This window comes from Gadus chalcogrammus, chromosome 14 (genome assembly GCF_026213295.1).
Source record: "Gadus chalcogrammus isolate NIFS_2021 chromosome 14, NIFS_Gcha_1.0, whole genome shotgun sequence".
Lineage (NCBI taxonomy): Eukaryota > Metazoa > Chordata > Actinopteri > Gadiformes > Gadidae > Gadus > Gadus chalcogrammus.
The window spans coordinates 4,712,713-4,727,579 of NC_079425.1; the positions used below are offsets into that span (position 1 = coordinate 4,712,713).

General features: G+C 51.0%; 1 pseudogene; it reads right to left on the bottom strand.

Moving 5' to 3' along the window:
- LOC130403615 (fibronectin-like) overlaps window positions 1–13,611 on the bottom strand; it is a 26,444-nt pseudogene extending 12,833 nt beyond the window's left edge.
- Window positions 13,612–14,867: the final 1,256 nt, after the last annotated feature.

The window sequence follows — 14,867 nt, forward strand, 5'->3', positions numbered from 1 at the left end:
ACAGGAAGTAAACAGGAAGTGTAACAAGAGTGCAGTATAGTGTACAACAGGAAACATACAGGGAGTGAACGGGAAGTACAGCGCCGCGAGTTCAAAAAACGGTGACAGGAAAGCCCTGAGTCTTACTCTGCAGCAGGACGGTGTTGGTGGCTCCGCCCTCGTTGATCTCTCTCACGTCCTCGTCGCTGGCCACCGGTGGTAGCGCACCACGAAGCGGGAGATCTGGCTGGGCGTGGGCACGCTGGGGATGGTCCAGGTCACCCTCATGTGGTCGGCGCCCACCCCCCGACCCTCAGGTTCTCCGGAGCGGGGACGCCTGCGAGCGGCGGGGGGGGGCGGTTTAGTGACAGCAGCGGGTCAGGGCTGGGGTCAAAGAGGAACTGGCAGGGGGCAACCCCTGTTTAGTTAAGTACTGTAACTAGCTGCCAAGGGGGGAGAAACCAACGCTTTACCCCTCCGTGGTGAAGGCTTAGAGAGGAGTGGCTAACCTAATCTGACTAAACATAAAGACGTTCCTGTCAAAATGAAGCCTTGGCCGTAACATCTGCGCATTAATTATTATTGCATGCGATTTTTTGCATATCGATGCATGCGTTACATGCATATTAATATTGCTTGTTTCAATGTGCATGTTAAAGGTTATAGGTTTAGCTCATGTTACATGTCAATTAGGACTTTATGTGCAATCACATGTTCTGGTTATTTTCCATCACCCCCTTCCCCCCCCCCCCCCCCCGTTCCCCCCCCCCCAACCGGTAGTCAGTAGAAGCGGTTAAATCACCCGTCTGCGTGTGCATTGTGTGTGTGACCGGCGTGCTCTCGCCGTTCTCCGTCACCGTGGCGACACTGATGTCATAGTCCACGCCGGGCTCCAGGCCCACCACCGTGTAGCGGCCCGTGGACCGGTCGACCGTGTCGCGCACGATGGGCTGGCTCCCGCCCACGGTTACCACGGTGATGCGGTAGCCCGTGACGGCGCTGTGTGTCAGCGGGGTCCAGCGCAGGCCCATGGTGGTGTCAGTAATGTCCACAAAGTCTACGCGGAGCGGCGGTATGGCTGGATGAGGGTTTGAGGGGTGGAGGGGTGAGGGTTGGAGGGGTGAGGGTGAGAGGGGCGCGTGCAGAGGGGCGGTGAGATTAAGACAGTTAAGCATCACCGTGCACCGCCCCATTGAAGTCTCAGTGAGGGTTTAAAGACAACGTGAAGTTGATGGTGTACAAGGATGTGTATTAGATTCGAATTAGGTTTTATGGTGGGGTTGGCGAGGCCAAAGATGTATGCACTCATCTGCGTATGTGGGAGATGACAGGACTTCGGCTCTGTGTCCTAGTAGATGATGCCCATAGTGTTTATATTGGTGGAAGATGGTAAGCACAGCCCATGGGAAAATATTGTCCCAGTCGAAAAATTGTGTCTATATGCAAGTGAAGGGGAGATGGTTGGATTTCACGTTGTCTTTAAGAATTAAATTAATTCCCATTCTTGTTAAAGCATTTAAACACCCAGAAACAGCATTAAGTGAAACAGTAGCCATGCTGAAATGAACAAGAGTTATCAATTCCAAAGTACAGTCATTATCATACAACTCCTAAATTATGATTAAATCTCATGTGATGAATTAAATCATTTCCAATATGTAAGTATTATTTATTCCCAAAGGTAATCTAATCTATAACACATTCAAAGTTGCATGCATATGCTCGACATTTGCTAAAACTAAATTCAGCCAATGTTAGTAGAGGTGTGCAAATGAGTGAGATTCAGTCTAAAGTAGCGCGGCAGGATTGTCTCGTGGTGAGGTGTTGGACTCCCAGACGAATGCTTCTTGTTGTGAACCAATATGTCCTTAGGCATCCTTGACCAAGATGCCCTAACGTCTACCTGCTCATGATGCGTCACTTTGAGTCCTGCTCCTGCTAGGGATGCTATGCTAACAGGGAGTTCAGCTAGCTAGCCTAAAAACAGCATGCTAATAGGAAGTTAGCATAGAGGTGCCTCAGGATCCTGGAGACCTACCTTGTGTCACCGTGAGAACAGGGGAGTTAGCATGGCGTCCTTCGGTTTAACCGTGGATACTATTAGAAGGGAAGTTGGCCACGGTAGCCTATGGACGCTATGCTAACAGGAAGTAGATGGTGGTCCTACCTGGCGTGACGGTGGTGGACACTGGCTTGCTCTCCTGGTCTCCCTTCACCGCCACCACACTGATCTCGTGCTCCACCCCGGGACTCAGGCCCTCCAGGTTCATGGAGGTCTGGTCCGGACCCACAAGCTCCTCCAGGGTGTCTCTGCGCTGGCCCTCGACGGAGGACCCGTGGCTCGTCACACGGTAACCCGTCAGGGCTGCAGGCACAAGCAGCGTTTAGAGAGACGAAGGCCTACTAAAGGCCCAGCTAATGGCCCAGTGAAGGCAACGCTAAAGGCCTAGCCAAAGGCCAGCTAAAATGATAGCTAAAGACATGCTAAAGGCCAGCTAAATGCCCAGCTAAAGACCTGCTGATGGCCCAGCTAAAGGCCTAGCTAAAGACCTGCTAAAGGCTAAAGGCCCAGCTAAAGTTATAACGAAAGGCCTGCTAATGGCCCAGCTAAAGGCCTAGCTAAAGACCTGCTAAAGGCAAGATAAGGGCCCTTCTGTAGGCCAGCTAAAGGGTCCCAGCCCGGGCTGGACCGGCGGGCAGTGAACCAGAGGGGTCGGGGGTAGGAGGGTAATAATTGCCTGGTGTGTTGGAGCGGCTCCAGCTGACGGTCCAGCTCAGGCCGTTGGGGTTGGTCAGGACACTGAGGTCAGTGGGGGCCGAGGGCACTGTAGGGGGGGGGGGGGGGGGGGGGGGGAGGGGGGAGGGGGGAACACCATAAGGTTATGAGGCTCATACAAGATAAGATTTTCATCTCGGGTGGGATGGGAAGTGCAAATCAATCAAGACAATATTAACAAAAGAATAAAAATCAATCGACACACAATAAATCCATTTTGTCTCTGTCCAAAATAATCCCAATAGAATAGATAAATGTCCCAAAGAAAGGAGCATATATATGATCTTCTGAAAAAAAATGAGGTAATGGGTGGTTTGTTAATTAGTGCCAATAAACATAATATCATATAATATAAGTCAGATAACGGCAGCCAATCAGGAACTAGTTTCCAAAGGTGACTCACGGGTGACGACGTTATGGTTGAACGGTTTGCCTTGGTTACGGCCGTTGACGACGGGCTGGAGGCTGTAGGTGTACTCGGTCCCGGGGGTCAGGCCCGTCACCGTGACGACCCACTGTCGGAGGTGGAGGGTCGGGGGGTGGTGCCGGACTGGCCCGGCAGCGTGGGCTGGGCCGACAGCTGAGGACCGGAGAGTCAGGGGACGGTTGACAAACGGCAGATTGGAGATCGGCTTGTCACAGAAAGAATCACAGGACAGGGAAAAAATAACTTTCACAGTGAAAGTGAAACTAAGCAGCACCTTGTAGCTGAACCTGGGCTTCGGCGACCATGTGATGATGATGGAGGTGTCCGTGTAGTCCGGGGTGAAGTTGGGGAAGGTGCCCGTCTGGGGAGCTGTCAGAAGGTAGGCTCACCAGTTAGTTTAGGTTAATGTTTCTGTTCCAACCCGTCCTGTCATGTTCAGTCCTATTGTTCTGTACTTGTGTGTCCTATTATCCTGTCATGTTTAGCATTGATCCTTTATTCAACCAGGCAAGAGTCCTCTCCTGTCTAGTACTGTCTTAGCCTTTATTTTCCGGTACTAGCCTAGCTTGTCCTGTGTTAGCCTATCCCATCCTGTCCTGGACTAGCCTATCTGGTCCTCTGGTAGCCTATCGTGTCCTTATGGTCGCCTATCTGGTCCCCTATCCGCTGGCCGGTTCCCTAGCGCACTGTGTGGGGGCTCACTGGTGGTGAAGTGTCTGGTGGTCTCGGGCTGAGGGTCCTGGTCCAGGTGGGAGTGCAGGGTGACGGTGTACTCCGTCTCAGGCTCCAGGTCCGTCAGGTGGTAGCGGGTAACGTCCAGTGGGACCTTGCGGGAGTAGAGCACGTTGCCCTGCTGTTCTGAGCACCAGCAGGTAACCGTCACCGAGTGGACTCGGGGGCGCCCCACACCACCACAGGCGCTGGTCCGGGTTACCCACCTCGTGAGATCTCCGCTGTCCGTGGGGCGTGCCGGGCCCTAGGGGGGGGTGTGGGCGGAAACAACAACGTTAGCTATCTTCAGTCCGATGTGGGTTGACGACTATCAGCATCACACACCGATGCCATGGTGGTCTTGTTGAGGGGTAAGGGTTGAAGGGAGCATCTAGGGGTTCTATGAACATCCTTAGGCCCAATCCCATTTCTACCCCTTACCCCTTCCCCTTACCCCTTCAAACAAGGGGGAGGGGTATGGGAAGGGGGAAGGGTTAGAAATGGGATTGGGCCTACTGTCACCGGACAGCGATATATGTTTTCTTTCTCCTGGACCAAATGTACTTGTTGTAAGTAGCTTTGGACAAAAGCTTCCGCCAAATGCCCTAAATGTAAATCTCGGCTGACTCCCGGTGTCAATAGTCTACCTGTAAGCATCGATGATGCCCTGAAGCCCACCGGCACTTTAATGAAATTGAATAGCAAATATAATAGTACACCAACTATTAGGTGTACATCAACGCCGTTAAGAGAATCCGGGGAGACTCCCCAATACTCGAATTGAGTCGTAGTTCACAGATATCTTTGTGGGGGGTGCTTGTGAACGTACTGGTGGTCTTGAACGCGGTCAGGGGCTCGCTCTCGGTGGCCCCGTTGACGGCGTAGAACGAGGAAGCGGTACTGGGTGCCGGGCTTCAGCGAGGTGAGCCTCCACCTTGGCCACCGAGGACAGGGGCAGCGTGAGGGGCTGCTTGGGCCCCCTCGGGGGTCATTGGGGTGGAAGATGACCTGTGTAGCCCGTCACCTCCTCCGGAGGGGCCATCCCAGGTCAGGGAGATCTTAGGTGTCGGTCACCTTCGTAGAACTGCAGGTTGCTCGGGGGCGGGACGAACGCTGGGGAAAGGGGAGGGGACAATGCTGTTGACGGACAGGTTGGGATTTGGATGGGCCGTGCGGGGGGCTGGTGGTTCCGATGTTGTTCACGCCGTTTTCCTCTTGTTTTATTTGTTTTACGATTCTGAATTCTGATTCTGATTCAGCTACTCTGATTTCATGTTTGCAATTTTTATTTAGTTATTCTTATCTTTATTGAGGATTCTGAATGCCGATTCGGTTGATATGATTTCATTGTTAGCATTTAGTTTTGTCTCTGATTTTTAGATTTATCTAAAATCGAGGTGCCATCGCACGGTGGCCATCGCAACATCCGGCACGGTGCCGTGGTCCGTCCGGCGCGGGGCCGCCTACCTGAGACGGGGGAGCCCGACGTCCAGACCTGGAAGAAGACGGGCAGGCTCTCCTGCTCCTCCTCCACTGCCCAGATGCTGATGTTGTAGAGAACGCGGGGTGCAGGTCCACCAGCTTGACGGAGGTGTCGGTGGACGGCAGCGTCAGCTCCGGTGCTGGAGCCCTCCAAAGCCGGGACGTACACCAACCGGTAGCCTGGGGGCGAGACGGGTGTGGGGGGGGGGGGGGGGGGGAACGACGTCACAGGGGAGTGGGTGAGGTACACCTGTGCACAGTGAAAAAACACACATGCACGCTCTCTCTTTCACACGCACACTCACGCGTGCTTGTTCGCGCTCACATCTCTCACTCTCTCACACACACACAAACACACACGGACGCTCTCACACACAACACACACCACACACACACCACACACACGACCACACACACACACACACGCACACACCACACCACACACAACACACACACCACACACACACCACTACACACACACACACCACACATCAGTTTGTTTGTATGTCACTACAACTACATTCAGACAGACACACACGGACACACACATCAGCCCATCTTTCAGTGTTAAGCTGGTGGTGGTGGTGGTACCTGTGATGGGGGCCGAGGGTTTGGACCAGGTGAGGTAGATGCTGGTGTCATCCACACGCGCCCACAGATTGCTAGTCGGGGCGTCGGGGGCTGAAACAACAGCAGAGGAGGAGAGGAGAGCGTCTGGATATTGTGTCGTGTTTGTGGTGTGTGTGTGTGTGTGTGTGTGTGTGTGTGTGTGTGTGTGTGTGGTGTGTGTGGTGTGTGTGTGTGGGTGTGTGTGTGTGTGTGTGTAACGGTGGTCTGCGAGGTGCTGAGGATCAGGGTGGGCTGTCCCCCGGTGGGGAGCTCGAACACGTTGACGTTGTACCGGCGCCCGGGCAGCAGCTGGTCGATGTTCACCGAGGTGGCCGTCCCGAGGGAAGATCTAGAGAGAGAGAGAGAGAGAGAGAGAGGAGAGACGAGTAGAGAGAGAGGAGAGAGAGAGGAAGAGAGAGAGAGAGAGAGGAGGGAAGAGAGTAGGGGGGGGAGGGGGGAGGGGGGAGGGAGAGAGAGGGAGAGCCTTACTCACAACTTACATTGTCACTCTGCTATTAACTAGGGTTTCACCCCTCATGATCAATACATGACCAGTCTATTTGCTGTTCGCTCTATGTTTTGTACGGCCCTTATTGTACCTTTGTATTTTAACACTCATTTCTTTCATTATGCGTGCAGCAGACCCCTCTATTAACCAAACAGATCTATAGAACTATGAACAGATCTGGCGCCTGCTGCTGGCCTGCAGGGGTCACAGAGGGGTGAAAGGTTGAAGGGTCATTACTGATGGCCTGCGGTCTCCGCCCCCTCCCGCTCAGTCTCGTACTCCCACCTTGAACCCGGAGATGGTGTAGGAGGCGGAGGTCCAGGAGATGACGAGCTGTTGGAGGTGATCTCCGTCACAGACCTCGTAGGTGTCCACCACAGGGGGTGGGGCCGTGGTCTCACCCTCCCACCTGGCCACTGAGAGGGGGGGAGGAGGGGGGAGGAGGGGGGAGAGAGAGAGAGAGAGAGAGAGAGAGAGAGAGACGGAAACATTAGCATTTCTATCTATCTACCTATCAGTCAGTATGTCTGTTCATCCATCCATCCTCTCTCTCTCTCTCTCTCTCTCTCTCTCTCTCTCTCTCTCTCTCTCTCTCTCTCTCTCTCTCTCTCTCTCTCTCTCTATCTCTCTATCTATCGCTCTCTATCTATCTCTCTCTCTCTCTCTCTCTCTCTCTCTCTCTCTCTCTCTCTCTCTCTCTCTCTCTCTCTCTCTCTCTCTCTCTCTCTCTCTCTCTCTCTCTCTCTCTCACGTGAGCCGTGGTTGGTGGTGAAGTCGAAGCGCGTGACCTCCTGGCGTCCGTAGCGCAGGACGCTGATCAGCTGACCCTCGTAGGTCACGCCGGAGCGCAGCCCTGAGATGGTGTAGGAGCTCAGCTGGCCCGGCACCGACACCTCCTTCCACGGAGAGCGGCTGTTTTTCTAAGGGGTCAAAGGTCAAAGGTCAAGAGACGCCTAGATTTCAGAGGTGAAGGGTTGGGTTACTGTGGATTTTTCTTATTATGAAAAAATATATATATAAAAATATATTTAAATGTTGATAAAAGCAAAGTAGACACACACACACACACACACACACACACACACACACACAGACACACACACACACACACACAAACACACACACACACAGTGTGACTGTCTTTGTGGTACAGTCATATGCACACAATCCCAGGAAAAGACCACCGTTTTTAATGCTATTAGTGAGTGTTGAGCTTTGAAACCCCTTGTTGTACCTCCCTCTTCAAACAGAGGACATGTTTGTGAGACATAACACAGGGGTGACAAAGGAGAGAGAGGGGGCGACACAGAGAGTTGAGGGGGGGGAGGGCTTTACATTTGGCTTGTCACCTCATCATAGCTGATATCTATGTGCATGTGCACATTTTAAATGTGTGTGGGAAAGAGGAGAGAACAAATGTGCTTGTGTGTGTAGGTTGGTGGGTTTGCAGGTTTGTGCGTGGGTTAGATAGGACTCTCTGCACCATGAGAACCTTGTTTGTCCATGTTCAGATTTGAGTTTGTTTTGGCTTTAAATCAAACTATCGTTTAAACCAATGTTCAAAGTGCAGTCCGTCGCCGAACGACAACATACGTATGAGAGATAAGTCGGGGTTAATGTTTTCAGTCTGAGCAGACGCTTCTGTTAGTGACCCCCAAGTCAACAGAATATTCCGGCATACGGCTGGATACATACCTTTACATTATTTTAGATTTGAACATTTTCTATTTGACCATTTTGTGTATTTTCTCAGTTACAAAGTTCTCAGTTGCAAAGTGTTTTTTTGGGAGGGACATGCTGAATAAATTCATCATGTTTTCAAACTCAAAAATAATCGTTTGAATAAACGTGATTTCAATATTGACCCAAATAATCCTGATTATGATTTTTTTTTCCATTATCAGCATCCCTGGCATACGGTCAAAACGGGAGTGGCCACGAAACGTTACACCGCTCTAAAGCCGGCGTACGAGAATACAACAGGACAGAGGGCGGAGGAACAGTGGGCGGGGGTGGGGGGGGGGGGGGGGGGGGGGGGGGCGCTCACCACTCTCCACTTGAGGGTGTACTTGGTGACTTGGACCGAGGGAGGGGCGTTCCACAGGATAGGCCGCGAGTTGGGCTGCCGCCCCGCCTCCGAGATGGTGACCCTCACGGGATGATTGACCCCTGGGGGGGGAGAGAGAGAGAGAGAGAGAGAGAGAGAGAGAAAGGATCACCAAAATAGTCACCAAATGTTCTCCTCAAACACTGCGTTTAACATGCAGGGCCCAGCTCTCATACCCACGCTGTCTAACACGTAGCTGCTACATTCACACACACACACACACACACACACACACACACACACACACACCACACACACACACACACACAAACACACACACACACACACACACACACACACACCACACACACACCACACACACAGAAACAGAGTGACACAAGAACAGTCTGCTCCCTCCCGGATGGGGGTGTTCATGGAGGATGAGTTCACTGACCCCCCCCCCCACGCACGCACACACACACGCACTCACACACACACACACACACAAACACCTTGTAGTGAATTTGTGCAACTGTGTGTTGTGTGTTTGAAATTGGATTAGTGGAAACCTTCTCTTGGCCTGTGATCTCAAACTCATTTTGAGGTCAGAGAATTCCCGCGACCACAAGATTCGCAATTGATAGTGTTGTTAAACTTATATAAATATAAATATATTAACAAATATATTCAGATATAAATATAACAAATATATCTAATATGAACGTCGCAGTGAAGTTACAAATATTTTACTCATCGCTACAAATAATAAGGCAGTCTGTCCATACACATAAGGGAACTTTACCCTGAATGATTTCAAAAAATGTAAATAAAATACAGACGGCATGTAAGCAAGCGGTCTCCCAGGAACTTAACACACATATCAGATGACCTAATGGGGACCTCACTCCCAGGTCGGGCCACACACCAGACACAGGAAACATTGTCTTTGTATTACGACTCATCTCCTCAACGCTCACATGATAACAGCTACCCCCCCCTTAGCACCTTCCCTATTCTCCAACAAGACCCCCACTCAACTACCAACGACAAGGAGAGAGAAGAGGGGGAGGGGGGACAATGACATCATCACCCACGCTGTTCACTTCAAGGTAAGGGAAAGCGCCTTGTATTATGATGGCCCTAATACGTTTGATTATAATCATATTATATGCTAAATTCGATGTTTATTGTTGAGATTGCCATTACTATTCTGCACCCTATCCCGTTTTTTGACGAGGTCGCACTTAACATTAAGTTTTTTAGTAGGGTTCAAACTTTATTTGGAATGCATACTTTGATTGTTATCAGTATAATCGTAAGTTGCTTTGGAGCGTCCGCTGAAACTAAAGGTACATATTTAAAGAAAGCAACAAAAAAAACGTAGCTAACAAACTACGAAGTCAAACATCCAAATGGTCCCTGGTGAGTTGCCGGCGGTTGCTATAGCAGCAGTCTTACCTCCCTGCTGTGGCTCGCAGGTCATCTCTCCGGCTCCGTTCCCAAGGCAGGTGCACAGGTAGGGGATGCCCTGGTTCGTCTTGTCCCAGCTCTCCCCGATCTGGTAGAAGGTCTGGGTGACTGGTTCCTGGCACTGGTCTGGTGGGAGAAAATATTACATAAATATGTATTGTAAAAAAAACGTATTTTCCCATGATGGGACAGCCCGGAGAGGATAGTTACTTAAGTACTCTTATTGGCAACTTTCGTTACCAACAATTGTTAGATATTAGTTGTTTTCAATTGTAGCGTTGTTTGTTTTTATTGACTTTACTTTTATAAAAAATGTAAACAATTGCTCTGCTTCGAGCTTTCACTTCTTGTGTTTAATGAAATGGAATTCAGTGATGATATATCTTCCTCCTCAACCTACCAACGGCGTCGCACCTCCAGCGCCCCTTGCCCTGTCCCAGGCAGGAGCAGTTCATCATGTAGCCCAGGTCGTGGCGCTTGTAGAACTCCTGGTTCACGTCGTAGGTCTTCCCGGACACGATGCACTGATCTGGGGAGACGGAGACGGGGGAGAGGGAGTCAGTCATCCCGTCTCGTCGCCAGCTTTCACTTCTCATTTCTGTCTCATCTAATTCTCATGAATAACTTGAAATAATAAAAAAAATCAGATTCTGAAGTCAATGGAATTCAATCCCAAATCCGTTCACCTATGACTCTATCCTGTACGCTCTGATATTTTCTTCCTCTTATATTATTTTAGTTTTGTCTCATATAACTGACCCTCTTCTCATCCCGTGTCCCCCTGAAGGCGGTGACCCCTGACCTTTGAGCTGGGTGTAGGCGATGCAGCTCCACTCCCCGCGCCCGCTGCCCAGGCACGTGCACTGCATCAGGTAGCCCAGGGTGTCGTGGTGCTTGTCCCACTTGTCGCCCACGCGGTGCATGGAGCCGTCGTTGGTGGTGCACACCTCCTCGTGGGCTGCGGAGGTGACCTCATCTCAATTAGAATTCAATTCAAGGTTGAGTTTGAAATGCAATAAAAAATTCAGTTCAAAATGACATTAAAAAATTTAGTTTAGAGTTTTTAACTGTACTTTTATTGAATTTCGAATTTGAGTTTGAATTAAATTTCGAATTACATTTTTAAAAGGGTAATTTACAAAATGGGATTTTGACAATTTAAATTTGAATAGGGACGTTTTTAAAACAAATTTTATAAAATGTAATACAACTGACAGATCCCCACATTCGCCACCGTGATTGGTCGAAAACAAATATGACGCTAAAGAAAGTGACACGTCCCGTTCACACAGACGTGAGCTCGCCTGGCCTCAGACACTGGTGTTATTCTCAGCATCTACCCTCCTGCTCGGCGATCAGCAGGCAGACGAGCAGACGAGCAGACGACCAGTCTGCCTGCTGAGTCACCATCAGCCCACCGCCTCACTCACCCGCCATGGGACAGAAGCCGTAGCTGTCGTCCCGGTACTCTGGCGACGTGCTGCACCACTTCATGCCGTCGCGACGGCCGTCGGACGTGCACTCGGTGTAGTTGCGGCCGTTGTACAGGAAGGGGAAGTAGCAGAGGGCGCCGTTTGAGTTCCCGCCTCGCGTCGGCACCATGGCTGTGAACCGAGCGAGGTACGGTTATTTACCATATTAATGTTGTTAACATCCTCTGTAGTGAACAGAATCTAGCCTGTAGAGTAGAGAATGCAGAGTCGTCTAGTGTGCAGTGTGTTTGACTCGGAGCCCGAGAGTTCGCTGGTTCGAGCCCCGATGTCCGCAGTCTAGCAGACTCCTCCCTGCTCCTCAATGACGTCTATCTGAACTCACTGAAGAAATGATAAAGGATTTTTTTTGTTCTCTCACAGAATTTCTCGCTGCAGAAGGAGTAGAGCTGGTCACTGTCGTAATCGGAGGTGGTGGAGCACCACAGCTGTCCGTCCGTGCGCGCGTCCTGCGTGCACGAGTAGTACGTCTTCCCGCCGTACGTGAAGGGGAATGCGCAAGGGTTGCCGTCGGCGTTGCCGCCGTACACTAGGGATCGGGCATCTGCACGCACACACACACACACACACGCACGATAACATTTACATTTACGAGACGCTTTTATCCAAAGTACATTTGTCAGAAGAAGGAGAAACAACAATATATCACTGTCCTACAGTAAGGATGTTCATAGAACAAGTGCCAAACACTTACAATTGCTAGGTTAACGCATTCCCCGTATCCAACAAAGGTCAGCCAGGATAAAGACGCTACACGATGCTAAGTACCATTTTTGAGTGCCAGGACGTACAACACACATTATGTGCATAAGAGGGGTGTTTTTAGGAGAGGGGGCGGTGGGGGAAAAGGGGGGGAGGCTATACACACGCACACACACATGAGCCGACGAACAACCATGGAACAACGTCGCTGAAAAAAAATACACGTCGTCTTTCACGTTACTATGGAGTCTGCCACTAAAAGTGATAATGTCTCCCGGCTTCAGGGCTCCACCCCCCCTGTCGCCTCACCCCAGTCCTGGCAGCTGATGCCGTTCCCCAGGCAGGTGCAGATCAGCTGCTTGCTGCCCTGGGTGCGGACCCATCGCTGGCCGTCCTGGTACGTGGTGCCCGAGTCGGTGCGGCAGGTGCCCTCGGTGGGGGTCTGGGGCAGGGGGACGGGGTGGACGCTCAGGCTGGTCACCAGCGCCGTCCGAGGTGCGTCCCGATGGGGGTGGCGATGGCGTTGCCTACGATCCAAAAGGGAGGATCGGAGTCAGATGTAGGGCTCACCTCAAACCTTCAAACTTAAAGCCGCCACCGAACCAGAAACAAGCAAGTCAAGGCGGAATAACAATTAGAAAATGCTTCATTTATATTCCTAGTTGCATCTTCTGTGTCAGTCTCTTGTCCCTTTCCATCGACTCGCGTTCCATTCTCAGGCTGTTGAGGAAGCCTCGAGAATAAGCATTTGATTCACACCGTGGGCGTGAGACGGAAGACAGTGAACAGCGTCAAAGCCTCCCTCCTCCTGTTGCATGGTGCACCAGCATCACACCCTTCCTCACCTTGGATGGTGTGCTCACACTTCCACTCCCCGCGTCCGTTCCCAGTGCAGATGCACCTCTGGAGCTCCCCCTTGTCCGTCCTCTTGGTCCAGCTCTCCCCGATGCGGTAGGTGCCCTGGGTCTGTGGGTCGTTACAGCGGTCTGCGGAGACACAGACACAACCCAGCAGCTGAGATTGGGGCTGGAGTGTAGCTGTGTGAGGACGTACGTATGGATGGGTGCATGTATGTATGTGTGTGTGTGTGCGGACGTTCGGAAGAATGGATGAATGCATGGATGGAAGTGAGTGTATCTATGTATGTGTGTGTGTGTGTGTGTGTGTGTCTGGTGTCCGTTGTCTAGGTCTGTGTGTGTGTGTGTGTGTGTGTGTGTGTGTGTGTGTGTGGTGTGTGTGTGTGTGTGTGTGTGTGTGTGTGTGTGTGTGTGTGCGTGTGTGTGTGCGTGCGTGTGTGCGTGCGTGTGTGCGTGCGTGCGTGCGTGCGTGCGTGCGCGTGCGTGCGCCCGGCTCACTCTTGGTGGTGCAGGTGATGCGTCCGTTGCCCTCCCCCAGGCAGGTGCAGTCCATCATCATCCAGCCCTGGTAGCTCTTCTCCCAGGTCTCCCCCACCACGTACGATGCGCCGGCAGAGTTGTCATTGCAGCGCTCAGCTACACACACACACACACACACACACACACACACACACACACACACACACATAACAGCGACACACACACAAACACACACACACACACACACACACACACACACACACACACACACACACACACACACACACACACACACACACACACACACAGCGACACACACACACACACACACACACACACACACACATAGACATTACACACACACACACAAACACACAAACACTCACACAGCGACACACACACACAGCGACACACACACACAGCGACACACACACACACACACACATACACAACATAGACATTGACATACACACACAACACACTCTCACACACACACAGACACAGACACACAACACACACACACACAAACACACATACACACACACACACACCTTGTTAATACAGACATCGATTACCATCAGTTTACGATCAAACATTGTATACTGTAAAGAAAAAGGTTTTAAATGTGCTTAGGGTAAGGGGTAGGTTTGATTCTCAAATATCCATTTTGATTGATAGATCTACTGTTTATTTCAGATGGCTCTGTGGGGTTCAGGATTGGGTCACACATGACGCCGGTGGAGATCAATATTCGAGTGGTTCCAAGAGATTGACTAGCAGGAATGCTGCGCTACTCTGCCCCGACCTTGTTTTCCTGGGAGAGAACCAATCCTCAAATATTAACAACCATTTCTGAGAAATAAGCACCTTTAAATTGAGCGGGAGAAGAGTCCTGATCACTTTCAGCCATATTAGTCAGACGGTAAAATGGTTTAGACTTATGGGAGCTTTTTACCTGCTTTTCTTTTCATATATTGATGTACAGACTGAAGCCCAGGCACATAAGGGGGGTGGGGGGGGGTGGACATTTTCAAGGGCCCAGCCATTTGGGGGGTGGGGGGGGATAACTAGACATTATATTGTACCAAATAGAAACCTTTGTCAATCAAAAAACAAACAATGATAATAAAAGATGGGGGGGGGGGGTTGGGTCACACCGAGGCACACAAGCTTCTCTCACCCACGGGCTTGCAGGTCCACTCCCCTTTGTTGTTCCCAGACACTCGCACTGCAGCATGTAGTTCCCGGTCGGGTGTGGCTTCTGCCAGGTGTTGCCGATTAAATACGACTTTCCGCCCTCATGACACCGGTCTACAAAACGACACACAT